This window comes from Amblyomma maculatum, chromosome 7 (assembly GCF_055883805.1).
Source record: "Amblyomma maculatum isolate TAMU_Amacu chromosome 7, ASM5588380v1, whole genome shotgun sequence".
Classification (NCBI taxonomy): domain Eukaryota; kingdom Metazoa; phylum Arthropoda; class Arachnida; order Ixodida; family Ixodidae; genus Amblyomma; species Amblyomma maculatum.
In genome coordinates, this window is record NC_139350.1 from 93,183,961 (window position 1) to 93,199,654 (window position 15,694).

At 41.8% G+C, this 15,694-nt stretch overlaps 1 long non-coding RNA gene across 1 annotated transcript; it reads right to left on the reverse strand.

The window, feature by feature from the left end:
* Positions 1 to 8,385: 8,385 nt before the first annotated feature.
* On the reverse strand, positions 8,386 to 14,979 carry LOC146183964 (uncharacterized). Its single transcript, XR_014708527.1, has 3 exons — positions 14,820 to 14,979; positions 8,824 to 8,877; positions 8,386 to 8,440 (listed from the first exon to the last, which is right to left on the reverse strand). It is a non-coding gene; the product is annotated as an uncharacterized LOC146183964 (long non-coding RNA).
* Between the last annotated feature and the right edge of the window lie 715 nt (positions 14,980 to 15,694).

Sequence of the window (15,694 nt, forward strand, 5' to 3'; positions counted from 1 at the left end):
ACGCAAAATGCAATAAACGTCCGAAAGAGAAGAGGCGCACGAAAGAAAGGTAGAGTAGAAATGACCGGGGTGGGGTAAATGTCTGCTCAGACCCTGCTGCCCATTGTTTTCTCTCTAGGGGATTCGGGGAGCTAATACGCCTGCCGGCCGAGATGTTCCGCAGCCCAGAGACAGTAGCTGCGACTTCGCGCAGCCTGTCGAAGGTCTGACAAGACCATTGTCCCCCTACCTTCGCTTAGAGACGGATTCAGTCGTCTGTGTGAATGCTGCTTTAAAGAGACTTGCAGGGGAAATATCAGGCTAAGCCAAAGATATAGATAATTAACTGGGGACCCTATCTACATCTTTGACTAACTGGAAAGCCATCTGCACTGCTAAGAAATTGTACACAACTCTTCCGAATCCTTTCCGCATTATGAGTACACGTGCAAAATGTGTTGCGGTGATGTCATTTCTGTGACGTTGCTCCAGTTCGATCGATGGAGGCACCATAGAAGAATTTTAAGCAGGGTGTGTTGGTTTATGGTATTTGTTCAAATTCGTTTGCAGCTCAGTGATACAATACATGTATATTACCCCTTTGTTGTCCTGCAAAACATCCTAAAAATATCAGGAGCGACTTTCAAGGAGCAGCAATGTAGATTGAAATTTAGACTAGTTCACCTGTCACATAAATAATCGAGGCTGCTATCTTGCAGGCTGGTCCCAGCCTCTACTTCCTCTCTTACCCTCCACTGAAAGGCAGATGGCTTTTTCACCACTGTAGTTCGTGCATCTGCCTTTCATGGCAGCTCGCGCGCGCGATGTAAATAGGCATTCTAAGTGCAAAACTATAAAGTTATTGAGCTTTGTCACATGCAAGGTAGCAAACAGCTGACCACGCTTACTCAAGAACACATTCAGTGTTGATGATGGAATGTGGGGCCTTTGGTGTGTGCGCGCTGTTGTAAAGTGTGCTTGGAAACTTCAAATGGTTTTTGAAGAAACTCGCGCAGTAGTTGCACTCAATGTATTACACTAACACCACATCTGAATGAAAAATGAATGTGCATTGCTCAATAAATAGGACACTGGAATAGTTTAGCTGCTTGAAGAGTGCTGTGCCATGTGACCATGTGGTTTTTTTTCACTTGAGTTGTTCACTAACTACACTGTGCTGTAAGAAGGATTGCGGGCAACCTTGCGATTCGCTCTACTGTAATATTAATTTTGTATTTTGAAGTGCTCCTCGTGGTGTGTAAGTGAAAAGGAATCTGTATGCTTATGCTCTACTATAATCTTCCGCCTTCTCGTTATAGCCATCCGTAATGCATAATATTTACGAACACACAGGTTTTCGGGTGCAAACTGTGCCTTGCCTCCCGCCACATTATGTATTGTAGGATGATGGCCTGTGGCCAGACATTTTTGTCAGCGAGCTAAATAGTTGATGCTACATGATTATAGTACTTTGTATAATTTTCAGCATGTCTGAATATATATATTCACTTTTCTACGGCGAAAAATATTGAGAAGAGCACACGCTCACGTCGTGTATTGACAACATTCATGCATCAATGTGTTTCCACGAGGGCCTGTTGAACAAAAAAAAACAGAAATGAGTGTTTTACAATTTCTTCATGTCTGCAGCCTGCACGAATCAGCCATTTCAAGGGTTAGAGCTACAGTGACACTGTTTTACTGGCAAACTAGCACACAGACTAAGGCATGAATCCCGCCGAGAGCTTCAATTTAATTAATATGGTGTGTGTACTAGCCACACACAAGGTTTAGTGCTTGTATTTTAAAGAAGCCTTTCTCTGCACTAGCCACATAGCGTTTAGTGTCTATGTTTGATAGGTGCCTTTCTCAACAATGTATGTCTAGCGTTTTAGATATGACATTTAATTCTTGGCTGCTTTTGCTGCTGTGCTGTCTTGATATTTTTTTTTGGTAGCTGAGCACTGAGGTGGCAAAATAACTTTCCTTGACAGCTCTCATATTTTCTTGGCTCGTTACATCTGTGGGAATACACCGAGAGTGCTTTGCTTTCGTGCAACTTTGAGGCTTATTTTTGAAAGCTTTTAATGCATATTTGCTATCATGTAATGCTAGCCTAAACCTGACTTTGCATTTTCTTTCAATTTGGTTTAGTGGGACTTGTTCATCAGTGATACTTAAAATTTCCTTAGTTATTTTCTGTAAAGCTCAGAAGGGAGCATGGTAGTGCATATCAACTGGCTGTTGCCACCGCACCATAAAAGTCCGGCCACTGCTGAACCTAAAATGCAAATATGGTCATGTTGTATAAATGGTCAGCCATTACAAGTAGTTCGTTTCAAGATGCTAATGGGCATATATTCGAGCATATATTCACATGTTCCAGGGGATACTACCATGAAGAAGCCTGTGCCCTCATTGGTGACTGTGCCACAGAGCTGCTGAGGAGTCTTCAGCTCTACAAAAGTGGGCCCTTAGGTTAGTGCACAGATTAATGTTTACTTAATATTGGCATTTGACTCAGTAGAAATCTCGGCGGTGATGCAGGCATTGCAAAATCAGGGGGTAGACGAGCCGTACGTGGAAGTGCTGGTAGATATATATAGCGGCTGCACAGCAACCATAGTTCTACATAAAGAAAGTAACAAAATTCCCATAAAGTAAGGAGTTAGGCAAGGAGACACAATCTCCCCAGTACTATTCACAGCTTGCTTAGAGTAAGTATTCAGAATTGGAATGGGAGCAGTTAGGGATAAGAGTAGATGAAGAATACCTCAGTAATATGCGATTTGCTGATGACATTGCCTTGCTAAGCAACTCGGGGGATGATCTGCAAATAATGATTGATGACCTAGAGAGGAAAAGTAGAAAGGTAGGCTTGAAAATCAATATGCAGAAGACCAAGGTAATGTTCAACAGCCTCGGGAAGGAACAGCAGTTTGCATTAGGTAGCGAAGTACTGGAAGTAGTAAGTGAATATGTCTACTTAGGACAGGTAGTAACCGCAGATCCGGACCATGAAAAGAAAATAACAAAAATAAGATTGGGATGGAGCGCATTTGGCAAGCACTCACAGATTATGACTAGCAGCTTACCGGTATCGCGCAAGAGGAAAGTATACAACAGTTGCATCTTACCTGCACTCACCTATGGGGCTGAAATGTGGAGGCTAACCAAGAGGGTTCTACTTAATTTGAGGACCACTCAGAGGGCTATGGAACGAAAAATGGTAGGGGTAACGTTAAGAGATAGGAAGCTTGCAGAGTGGGTGAGAGATATCACTCAAGGTACCGAGATTCTAGCGGAAATTAAGAAGAAATGGATATGGTCAGGACATGTAGTGCGAAGAGAGGATAACCGATGGTCGCTTACGGAAACAATTCTGGATTCCAAGGGATGGAACGGGTAGCAGGGGGCGGCAGAAAGTTAGTGGGCGGATGAGGCTAAGAAGTCCGCAGGGGTCAAGTGGATGCAGCTAGCACAGAACCGGGTTAAGTGGAGAAATATGGAAGAGGCCTTCGCCCTGCAGTGGGTATAGTCAGGCTGATCATGATGATGATGAATATTGGCAATGTGGCTTTCTCTACTGGCTTATGCTCTACTTGGGCACTGTAGACCATTAAAGTAATGGCGCATTCCACTGTGTAAAGAGCACTGATTAGGACTCTTGAAAGTACTTTTTCAGCATTGAGTGCTTTCCACTGACATGACTGGAACAAGATCACAGTTATTTTGCGGTCAGAGTTGCAGTTGCAAGAGCAAATCAGGCTGATCCCTCTTGAAAATTGAAGTCTGCAGTAATTTATATCAGCATAAAACACAATACTCTTGCTTTCCTTTTGCTTTAATTGCCAATGCGAGCGCTCGTGGCATCTAAGCATCGGCTTGCAGATGAATATGATGCAGATCTTCATAGTTGGAATTCTGTTTTAGATGTCGGCTCGAGTGTGGCTTCCTTGATTGAATGTGTTGACATTAAAGCGTAGCGCTCAGTATATGCATGTATATTAGGCGAATACAGCCAGAGATTTGTAAATCTTGTTTGGCAGTTACACGACATTACAATGGCCAGTATAGGCTGGCGATGGCAAGCACAAGAGTACTCTTAAAAAAACTAAACTATGCAAATGGCAGAGCACGTATACTCTCCTACAGCTTGATCATACCTATCCCACTCCGCCCGAAGCCTATTCACCTGCAAGAATGTGCCACAGATGAGCGCACCGGCCATGAATGTTGGAGTCTCAGTAGCTTTCTTAAGAAACCCTGCGCTTACTAAGCAAAAAAACAATAATGTAAAAACGAAGAACGTGTCGCTTCACTGTGTTAAACTGCATAATATACATTACTATTGCTTTGCAGCGTGATTAGCAGTTCTCTAAAATATGTTTACTATTGCAGCTAGGCTTGCTGAGAGATGTAATTTCATGTATGTCACACCTTCCAACTCTCCCGAACTGTCCAGGAGTCTCCCGATCGTACGGACGCGACTTCAAAACTCCAGAAAAGTGGCTGTCACAGCTCAGCGTTCTTTTTCTTATTCGTAACAGCTGTAATCATACTATAGTGACATAACCACGCTGTAAAGCAGCGCGGGAGCACTTAGTTAATCACCAGCATGCAGCTTGAATCGAGGTGGCGGCCGCCGGCAACACCACGGACGCGAGCAACCGACGGGTGCTGCCATGATTCAGCACAAGAAGTCAGACGCTTTCACGGGCCTATACACCGTATTTACGCGATTGTAAGGCAACTGGAATGTATTTAGACCCCCCCCCCCCCCCCGAATCGCAAGGCAAAAAATATTGCCTGGTTTTTACTACTTGTCTCCACTTCAAACCGTCCACTACGTGAACATGCAAAAGATATAGAGAACAGGTCACGCAGAAACCTTTTGGCTATGCATTGCGCAGGAACTGGAAATTGTAAAGATGATTTTATTTGGACCGTTATCATCGCTCGGTATAAAGACGAGACCACGAGGCTCATTTCTAAAGCCCACAGTGTAAAAAAGCTGGGTCACGTGTGCATCAGCGGCCCATCGATAGCTCTCTGCAAAAGAATGAGTGTATCTTGATCTGTGTTGATGTGCGTTTAAATCGCGACTGTGGTTGACATTTCCTTTTTTTCTCGTCCTGTTTTTCCTTATATGCAGCGTCACTTGTAGCAATAAATATTTTGGCTGCTAGTACGCGCACGTGTTTGTCTGCTCTCCTGTGTCAGTAGCGCTATTTCTTTACATTCGTGATCATGTACCACACATCCCGTTTTCGCCCTTTTCTGGCTCAACAACACATGCGCAAGCTGTAGAGGGGAAGCCTTAGTTTTCTAGCCAACAGTTCCTTAATGCGACTTAGTTTTAAAGACAAGCCTTCTAGACGGAACAGTAGTCGGCTGCCAAGGTCCTTGTCAATTCTTGCACAGCGTTTGTCGAAAGGTTAGAGCCGAGAGGATGTGCTTTTAAACCGTATATTATGACTTCTTAAATAATCATGGAAGTCCTAGCCACTGGACAGGACAAGACCTTTTCGCCTTCAGTAAGTATGGAAATCTAAAAATGCATTACACGTAACATAGTATGGCTCAGAAGTGGATGCCCTAGGCTCTAAACTTTTGATAAAGGCTGTACACCTTGTGCTGCAAAAATCTGTCATTCCTATCGTCTGCTTATATTGGTGGCCTTGTGTGAGTTAAACGGACGTCAGAGGGGAATAGTAAGTGAGCTAGACTGATAGCTTAGTATCATGTTATAGCAAATGTTTTTTTATCCACGATATTTTTATAAACCAGGAAATTCCATAAGAGCGAAGTATCCATGGCACCACTAGCTGCGGATTCACACAGCAAGCAGTCTTGGCGGACAAATTTATGCAACTTCTCGAGTAGCACTATTTTGCCATCGCAATGGACGGCTGTCGCTTAAATGTGAGGGAAGCAGCATGGGAAATGCAGCCAAGAGGGCGGTCTCAGAAATGAATAAGTGCAGAATATGTGATAGAGACAAAGGTTGGTGTGCCCCGCCGGGGTGGTGCAGTGGTAAGGCGCCCGACTACTGTCCGGAGTTCCCGGGTTCGAACCCGACCACGGCGGCTGCGTTTCGGTGGAGGCGAAACGAAGGGGTGTTTGTGTGCTCTGCGATGTCAGCGCGCGTTAAAGAACCCCAGGTGGTAGAAATTTCCGGAGTCCTCCACTACGGCGTCTCTCATAGCCTGAGTCGCTTTGGGACGTTAAACCCCACAAACCAACCAACCAAAGGTTGGTGTCATAGGACAGTGCTGAATCATGTGTGTATCTGGTATGTTCAGAACTGCAAGCTCGACAGCATTCATGATCTGTTTGTGCTTGCCAGGTGATAAATTTGGTCGTTTTGTTCTCAGTTCAGTTCTGAAAATTGCCTGCTTTGTTGTGCCTGCTGCAGGTGTGATGAAGCTGCTTTGCTTTTTGTCAGTAATGTGCAATTGTGGTTTTCACCGTTTTTACGCAGTAGATATACAAATATGCTTTTAGATGCGCTTAAAATATAGCAGTACGTCCCTACTGAAAATCTCCCATATGAATTTTGAGCATACGGTATTATTGGATATGGGGGATATGTGTCATATGGGACATATGGGGAGTACAGGTGATATGTGCAATATGGGCATATGGGTGATATGTGTGATATGGGCATATGGGCGATATGTGTGATATGGGCATAAGGGAATTATGGGTGATATGGGCATTATGGGCAATATCGGCAATACGGGCATTATAGGTGATTTGGGAAGGATGGGTGACGTGAAATCCACGGCCATATAATTTCTTTTCAGGTGGTGACATTTGAGCAGGTGTCCTACATTATACAATAAGAGAAGGCTGGTAATGACTGAAATTTTCGGTATTATTTATTTGGCTTCTAATATACATGAAATATGAAGTTTCAAGCTTGCATTTTTCATCTGTTCGTCTTTCAGCATTTCTGTAATATATCTTTAGTTTCTGCATGCACTTGCTTGGAGGCAGCTGATCAATAGCATTCCTTCTAATATATGCGACAAATCCATCTGGAAAGCAACAAATGAGAAAAAAGTCCGAAGAGAAGAAATGGTCAATTTTATATCATTGTAAAAATAAATTATTGGAATCAGTCAGGAAACACCAAAAAAATTCACAGCAATATAAAAGAAATGAAATTGAACGCATGAATTCTCCACAATAGTGAAGGATGTTGAGCTGTGTTTATGTAAAACAACATGAACATGACTGAAAAAAAGATAATTAGATCATGATTGAAGCACTCACTTGTTACAGCTGCCAATTTGTGATAGGTAAGGGCTTTTTTGGAGGCTGAATGGACTAGAGTTCGGAAAGCGGCGACACGGGGCCCCTATCACACTCCTGTTTCTGAGACACAGGCAGCCTTCACTGGTTCTTTGAAAAACAGAGAATCCTTGGGCAGCGTCAGGAGCCACTGCCATCTCTCTACAGGAATGTACACACAATTGCCGAGGTGAACCTGCATGGAACAGAGAAAAGCATTACCCTCCGCATGCATGCAAAAATAAAATATGGACAATAAAGGATAAAATATGCACTTTAACGAACCCTTAAGCGAAAGGCAATTTCTCTTAATATATCTTGCAAGGATATTTACCAGTCATGAGGCAGTTATAAATATTTTTCTAAGTTATACATGTTATGACAATCTGATTAAGCTTTGTATTGTTCACCAATTTAATGTGTTTTGAAAAAAGATGTAAAACAGATGAATCTTCAGTTAAAAAAATCACTCTACTGGCACTTTTTGGTGCCTGATAAAACCTTTGTTCACAGATTGTCTGCAAAAAATTTCAGTGTGAAAACATAATTTAACTTTTCATTAGACTAGAAAATTCAGAGGTGTTACATGATAGCACCTTTAAAGAAAATTGGCTTTGAACAGTTCAGTAAAAACCACGAAGATTTTGGAAGAAATCGCAGACCATAGAAAACACAAACTGGTACATTTGCAGTATCAAATGACTCGTTATTTTCGATATTAATAAACAAAATAAATAATCCTCTATGATTTGCTTGTTACGAGCGGCAGTAGGCTCGCCTTGTATGCGCCATACAATGAGCCGCTTATGTCCCTACAGTTTGATCACTAGCCAAGTAGTGATTTAATATAGGTTATATAGTAAATGTGGTGAAATAAGTAATTATTTCCATGTGTACCCAAGCACATGGTAATAAGCAACAGTAAAAACAAGAATGAATACATAGACTTCTTGACCTTTCTTTCCCAGTTTTTAAGTGAGATGGCATAGCAAGAAACACAAAACAAATGTTAAAAGGTGTTTTTCTGGGTCTTATGGTGTCCTCCTTACGTATTTCTGTCTGCACAGTTGGACAAGTATAAGAGTGGTAAACATATGCAATTCCCCTACCTGGTCGTTTACTGTTGCCTGTACAGGTACCTGGTCCCAGGCACATTCGAAACCTACAAGGAAAGAAAAACCAGTGAAACACGTACCAAACTGAATCCGAAGTCACACATGTTTATAGATGGGCCACAGTAGAAAGGTAAAATGAACAAAAAAAGATATTGCTCTTGGTTTTGATGTTAGCTATGTGTTGTCTACAGCCACGAAGAAAAGCCACCCTTACAACTCTGATGTGCAAGCAATAGTAAAAACATGAATGAATGAACACATAGATTTCTTGGCAAATTCTTTACAGTTTTTAAGTGGGATGGCATAGCAAGAAACATGAAACAAAGTGAAGCAGTGCACATTAAAAAGAGTTATAAGTTAACCTGGGTGTTATGACTTTGTTAGGTAGTTTTGCAAGCATAGGAGTTGAAAGCATATGCGATTCCCCTACCTGGCAGTTTGCTGTTGCCAGTACAGGTACCTTGTCCCCAGGTGCATTCAACACCTACAAGGAAAGGAAAAGCAGTGAAACAACAAACTGAAATCTGAATTCACACATGTTTATTTATAGATGGGCCACAGTAGACATGAAAGATGAACAAAAAAGACAATCCTTTTAAAATGGATAAGGTTAGCTATACGATTTCTACAGCCATAAAGAAAAGCCATCCTTACTACTCTTTTGTTTGCATATTTTCAGTGCATTGTTCGCACTGTTTCCTAAAGAGCTAGAAACGGAAGGGATCTGTATAAGTAGCAAACAGCTTAATGAATAGATCAGTGGTTATCGGCAATGGATGGGTTGGAGACCTCTTGTGAACCACTGAAAGTTGACTGTAGAGGGGGGTAGGGATTCTTGAGAGGACTGTTGTTGCTGCAGTTCCAAGAGATCAAACTGGGATAGGGTCCATACTAAAGTGACCTCTAAAAATGTGCACTTGATAAGCCAGTGGGCCACAGCTGCAGAGGACATAGACAGAGGCAGCATGTCAGTATGTATGCTGCTGGAAAGGACTGAACTCCTTCCAACACTGCACTGCTCACTCTCCCACCCCAAATGTTTTGCCTGCAGCCCATCCAGCAGTGCAGCAAGAGCTCGAGTTTAACCAATGCCTGCATCAACAAAAATCCCTCTCTCATACGCAGACTCTCAATTTCCATACTCCTCTCCTGTGTCTTTGCCTTTGAGAAACTAGTTGGCTTTGAACCTCCATGCTTTTAACCCTGCAAAGCTGTCTTGCCAGGCCAGAGCACAGATCTATTGCATAAACTTTCTTTTTGGGGGGGGAGATGTGTGTTCGCAGACCCTCAAAATATTTTGCGGACCCCCATTTGAGAAACACTGGAATAGGCCATCTGGAATACTTCCACCAGATTCCAACTTATCTTTTTTTTTTTCCAAATCTTTTTTTTTTCTCTTATACCGTTGTCAGCCGTAATGCTCACTAATAGTTTTAAAAGCCATGCAGATGCACAGTGGCAATATGGTAAACTATAGTAGTCGTTGAGCAGTGGGTATGCATAACATGCACAACTACAGCCAAGATTTAAAATCAAAAGGCACTTCAGAGACAACTGTACTGGATGTTTCATGTTGACATAGACTACTGTAACTTAGGGTAATTTTTAATTCCCCATTAACTGACTTACTATGTAAGCTTAATTACTGAAAGTTGTAAATATTTGCTGCAGAACCAGAGTGGGATATGCAAACTTGTATAGTGCCAGTGAAAACCAATCATTAAATTGTTTCCTATATTATATTTCTCATGCAGTACTTTCTTGCGTTCTAAAATTCACAGAATATGAGAAACAAAAGCCATGTGACCAGATGCTTATGCCAAGCTCCTGTGCTGCTCTCAAGCATGCAGTGACTGACTGGGATTCCTGCTTTTTACTGCACAATGGCACAATGAATGTTCCTGACCGAGCATTTCAAAGGAGAATGAAAATGCTCTTTTTTTGTAGTCAGCAATGGTCAGTCATTGCAGCATGCATTTGCACCTTCACATGACACAGGCTAGAGATACAAATATATACAACACTGTTGCGTCACCATGCCTACAGTCGTACTGCTGCCAACCTTGCCCACTCATTACATATTCTCGACAGCTGCATAACAGCAAAGCTCAAGTGCCCAATCAAGTGACCTTTTCTTTCATATTTTATAGGCTTTAAAATGCAAAAAAAAAATAAGTTTGTGAGGCATACCGTGCAAGAAACAATTTAATAGGTGTTTTCTGAAGTTCTTATAAAGCCTTGTATATCTCACTTGGGGGCTGCAGGGAATAATGTAGGAGGTAAGCAAATATAATCAGGTAAGGGCAAAATAACCTTGTTGAAATCCTAGCTCAAGTTGCTTGGAAAGCTTGTATAGCAGAAACACTGAAGGAAGTCACACACTGCAAGTCCCACACTGAAGAACTATTAGTGATAGAACGTTCTGCTCAGCAAAACTGTTTTAATGCTTCAAAGTTTGGCACTGTCTACGGAAAGTGATAGCAGATTGACAAAGAATGATGATATGGACTTCCTATCAGCATCAATTTTACAGCAAAGCTGGCACAGCCCAGTGATCTCACAAGCTTTGTCATGTTTGCAGCTACTATACAGCAATTATGGCACAAAGCTCATATCTGGATGTCAGAAGCAACACTAAAAGTGTGAAGTGCATGCACACTGGATGCAACAAAAGGAGCATTCGTCTATTTTCATTGATACTCTGAAGAGGAGTCATTTTGACAGCTGAATAAAAATTGGTTGAAAGCATTGTGTACACATAGTTGAAATCAAAATGGTACATGATAGTTTCACTTGCAACTGCAGTCTGCTTAGTTAGGAAGCCAAAGCACAGACCATCTATGCATGGCCATCACTTCAGCTGAGCAGGCAATGTCCTTGAAGTAATTTATGGGCCACATTTACAGCACCACAGTATTATGCTGTGGAACAAATCCTAGCATTCAACTGCATTGTCTAGGGCAATGTGCTTGTTACTTGCTTTTATTCTTATGCAGTATTGCTTCAATGAGAACACAGACTGAAACCTGCTGTAAAATGTCACTTCCTTTGCTTTGTAGACAAGCTCGATCACGTCTATGCCCTGCAAAGTTAAGTCAGTGTGTGTGCCAGAAGCTTGAGGTCATGAGTAGTAGACATGGGCATGTTCCTGTTTTCTCTTTTCCAGTGAGCTGCAGTTTACTGACATCATGAATAAACTTTCTCTTCATCAATGAGTTCATCTGACCTAGCTTGATGCTTTTTTTATTATCAGTGCAGCGCATTCACGACGAGGACGAGAGGAGACACAGACATCTGGGCGTAAATGCACTGCACCAATGTCTAACCAGCATGCCCAAGCATCTACTATGTCTTCATTTTTTTGCTTGCACCCAGGCTCCTACTTTCTCAGATTAACTCAACTATTGCTGCTCCAGCTCTTCATTTCATGTAATATCTTGCAGGAAACACTAAATGTTTAAATATACACTGCACCAGGGACAAAAGTAAAAATATAAAGGAAACTAAAAAAAAACTATGTTTTAATTGCAGCATTGACTATGACAAGGTGTGATTTGACAAATTTCGCCACAGTCATTGATTTCAAAGGAGGAAACCTATGATGCCATTGGGAATTCTAAACTGGAAAGTGGTCACCTCTCTAAAAATTCCACAACCACATGACAACTGGTCATGTGGCTAACTTGCCACTTGCGAGTTTTTGCATCAAAAGCTGCCTTCACTTCGGGCTTCGGCCCCGTTCGCATTTTTTGTGCGATGTTGGTTTTTGTGCCCTGGCCTTCAACTTTTCTTCCAGATTTTTCATGAAAAAAGAAACATGTGGCTACTGAGATTATATCTACTTTGTAGGCGCGTTTGCACGTTGATGCCCTTCTGTCAAATGTAAAGCGCGAATCAAAACATCCAAAATCATGTTGAAAGTTCAGCGCATTTGTGTAAGTGTATCTCGTCCATTTGTCCTCGTCTGCCAGCACTGCAATACCATAATGCTCGACAACCACTAACTAGCCCTGCAACATATCCTGCATTAGTTTTAACAGTGCTGATTGCACAAATTCAGTGATTTTTGCAATTGTTTCAGTTTCATGTTTTAAAATTGGAAAGTGGATCAGCAGGCCATGCAAATTTCAGCCATCACAGCTTGCAACATTCTCGGAGCTGGATTAACAGAAATAAGGGCCCTAGGCTAGAGTGCATGCCACCTCCCCCCCCCCCCCCAATTTGGAAGTCCCTCCTATCACTTCCATATTATACTTCTGTAAATACCCCATTTCATTTTACCCGACACCAAACCAAAAAACAAAAAAAACAAGGTGTGATTACTGTGATTGGCACGAGAGTGATGGATTATTTTTAGAAAAAGACCTCCCGAGTGAAGGGGAATTTCTGTTTTTGCAGCTCGACAAGGTCTGACAAAGGCAAAAGCTAAACAAAGTAAGATCAGGTGGGGGCCCCATCTCTTCATTCTGATTTTCTCTCTTCATACCTGTCGCTCAACGTTCAATACTTTGTGGTTCGGGCTCCCTTCTCACATCATCGGAGATAAGGTTCTGTGCTTCAGCATCCTTAGCCCCCCCCCCCCCCCTTTATCCAGTGCTACATTCTATCCTATTCCGTACACACAACTGTCACAAATTTCTGTACAAAAAGATATGAAATACAACTAAAGAGTGCATTTTTAGTACACAATGGCAGTTGTAGTTTCGAAGTGTGCCGTAAGAGTACGTAATTTGCAATGCAGCACACATACTTCAACAGTACCTAGTACTATTTAGATATTCATACTCTCTCTTGCAATACAGCCCCCTCCAGTGACATCAACATCTACATTTACACCATAAGACAACAGAGACAGCGCCACTGCTAGGCATCATCTGTGTTCGCTCCAAATGTGCAAAGTGATCTTGGGTGCCGCCGGCACCTCTTGTGCTGAATGGACAAACCAGAGGCTTAGGCTTTAGGCTGTGTGAATCAGTATCATTGAAAGCAGTTACTACCCTTATTCATCTCACAATTTCTGCATGTATTATACTTTCAAAATGTAGATACAACAGTTTATATGCTGCAGGAACACAAGTAAATCGATGCCTACAATAAGAAATCATATTGCCTAGAACAGCTGCAAGGTGAATACAAGTACAGTAATAAGGTAGAAAGTTGGGCGAGTTGGTATATAGACATGGTTGAAAAAATCTATTGCACTAAAAAAGATGACGTCTAAACGCTTAAAAAACAGGACAAGCGCAGACTCACAACTATGGTTATTTGACTAAACAGATGAGATATATATTCAGAGAAACAAACAGATGCACCTGCGCAGAACCACCAGACAGTAAAAAAAAAGACTACATTTCAAATTTTATCTAGGTATAAAAATGCACACTCTGCTAGGGAGACAAAGGCTGGGTGATGCATCTAGCACCTTTTTTCCTGATGCAGTAGGCCTTCTTAAGTTCTCATGTTAGCCTATCTCAATGATGGAAAAGAATGCTAGTTTGTGAGAACTGCGGATAGCAGCCTTGTCTATCTTTATTACCATTCTTATTTTTTCCTTCGTTGCATTTCCTGCAATGCACAGCCACGTGCAAGTAAGTGTCGGACAATATGGCCTCCAAATGCTCCTTCAGACATACATTTATACATCGGCCCATCTGGCCAACGTACACCTTACTGCAAGATAAATGGAACTCATACACAACCGCACATGCAGGGGACGTGCCATGATCTGTGCCTAATAGTAAACTGAAATGGGCCAATACTCTGGGACAAAGCAATTTTTTTCTGTACACAGGCAAATCTGGACAATTTGAAGGGTGCAGAACAAACCACTGTAATCTCATAACAATTGGCGACATTCTTTATGTTATGAGAGAGTTGTGCTTATAAGGTATGATCTATGTTTAGAGTGTATAGTCGTGGTGTTTTTTAGCACAGTGGATTTTTTCAACCAAGTACAGTAATAACTGACTGCGATGATGCCAATAGAGAACTTATTCCCACAGCTAATATCACTGATTCACCAAAGTTGCTGGCTACACTCAAGGTCGGTGAACAGAGATGGTGCCCAGCGGTGACTATGTCTCTGGTGTCTTCCGGTGTAACTAAACATCTTTGTCGATTTCTGACATTTTTGTTAGAAAACATTGCTTGCTACAGGCAAAATGACAACTAAGTTTGAAACAAGACTCCAAGCACAAATAGTATTTTGGCCTGTCCAAAATTGAACACATTAAAATTAATGGTTAGGAAATGACAGGCTATTATAGCATGTTACAGAGACGTACACCCAGCTATATATAATGCAGATTACTGTCAGCAGCACATATAAAACAGAATTCTTATAATTCTGCGCTTACATCACTGCATTTAAAACTTAAAAACAAATCATTTCGCTTAAATTTCAAAAGAAAAGTGTTTATAACTTGCCAAATTTCTTGTGCAGCAAATCCTGGAGGCGGCTATCTTGATCTTCAACCATTTCAGCTTCTCCTCCAGCTTTCTGACCTTTCTTCGCAGGGACTTGCTATTTTCTTGCTCCTTCCTTAGCAACCATCTCTCAATAAGCTCATCACCCGAACTTTCAGGCCATGGGAGTCTTGTCCGAGAAGGAGCAGTTTTTTTTTACTGCGTTTCACCTTCAGAATACAGAAAGTATAGATTAGCAAGTACCATCTTCAAGCATCCATGCAGCGTCTGAGCAAATAAAAGCATTAAGGCAAAATTCACCAACTTTATCAAATAATCACCACAAACATTTTTGCCCCCAACACAAATACCTACATGTGTTATCTATAGTAATCCAAGATCTTGATCTGGCTGGCAGGAGTGCTGGCTCATGGCATCAGTGCCTCTGCCAGCATGGCGTCTGGACAAATGCACCCCCCCCCCTACTGGGATGAGCAAGTTTGGCTCCATAAGATAAAAAAACAACATCCTGCCATCGCCCATGCACTGATGTGACATTCCAATAGGATCTGTTTTTCTATAGGAGGATCTGTTTTTCTAATTGCGCTGCGTTTGCAAACTACTTGCAAAAAAGGCCCTGAGAGACGCTGCTCAAGGGGACATTTTTTCTCATTCCTGCAGTAGCTAACAAAAATGCAACAACACTGCAAAGACATGAAGCAACGCATGAAGCAATGCCGAAGTATCAAAATCACCTAAAAGCAGCAATACTTTTCTAGCAGGTGCACTGGGTGCATGCTGATCTGCGCCTTTACAATAATGGGCCACCACTGTCATGAAGAACTCCAGTTGCTTTATTTCAGATATGAAACTGGAGAAAGCAAAGACATGCATCC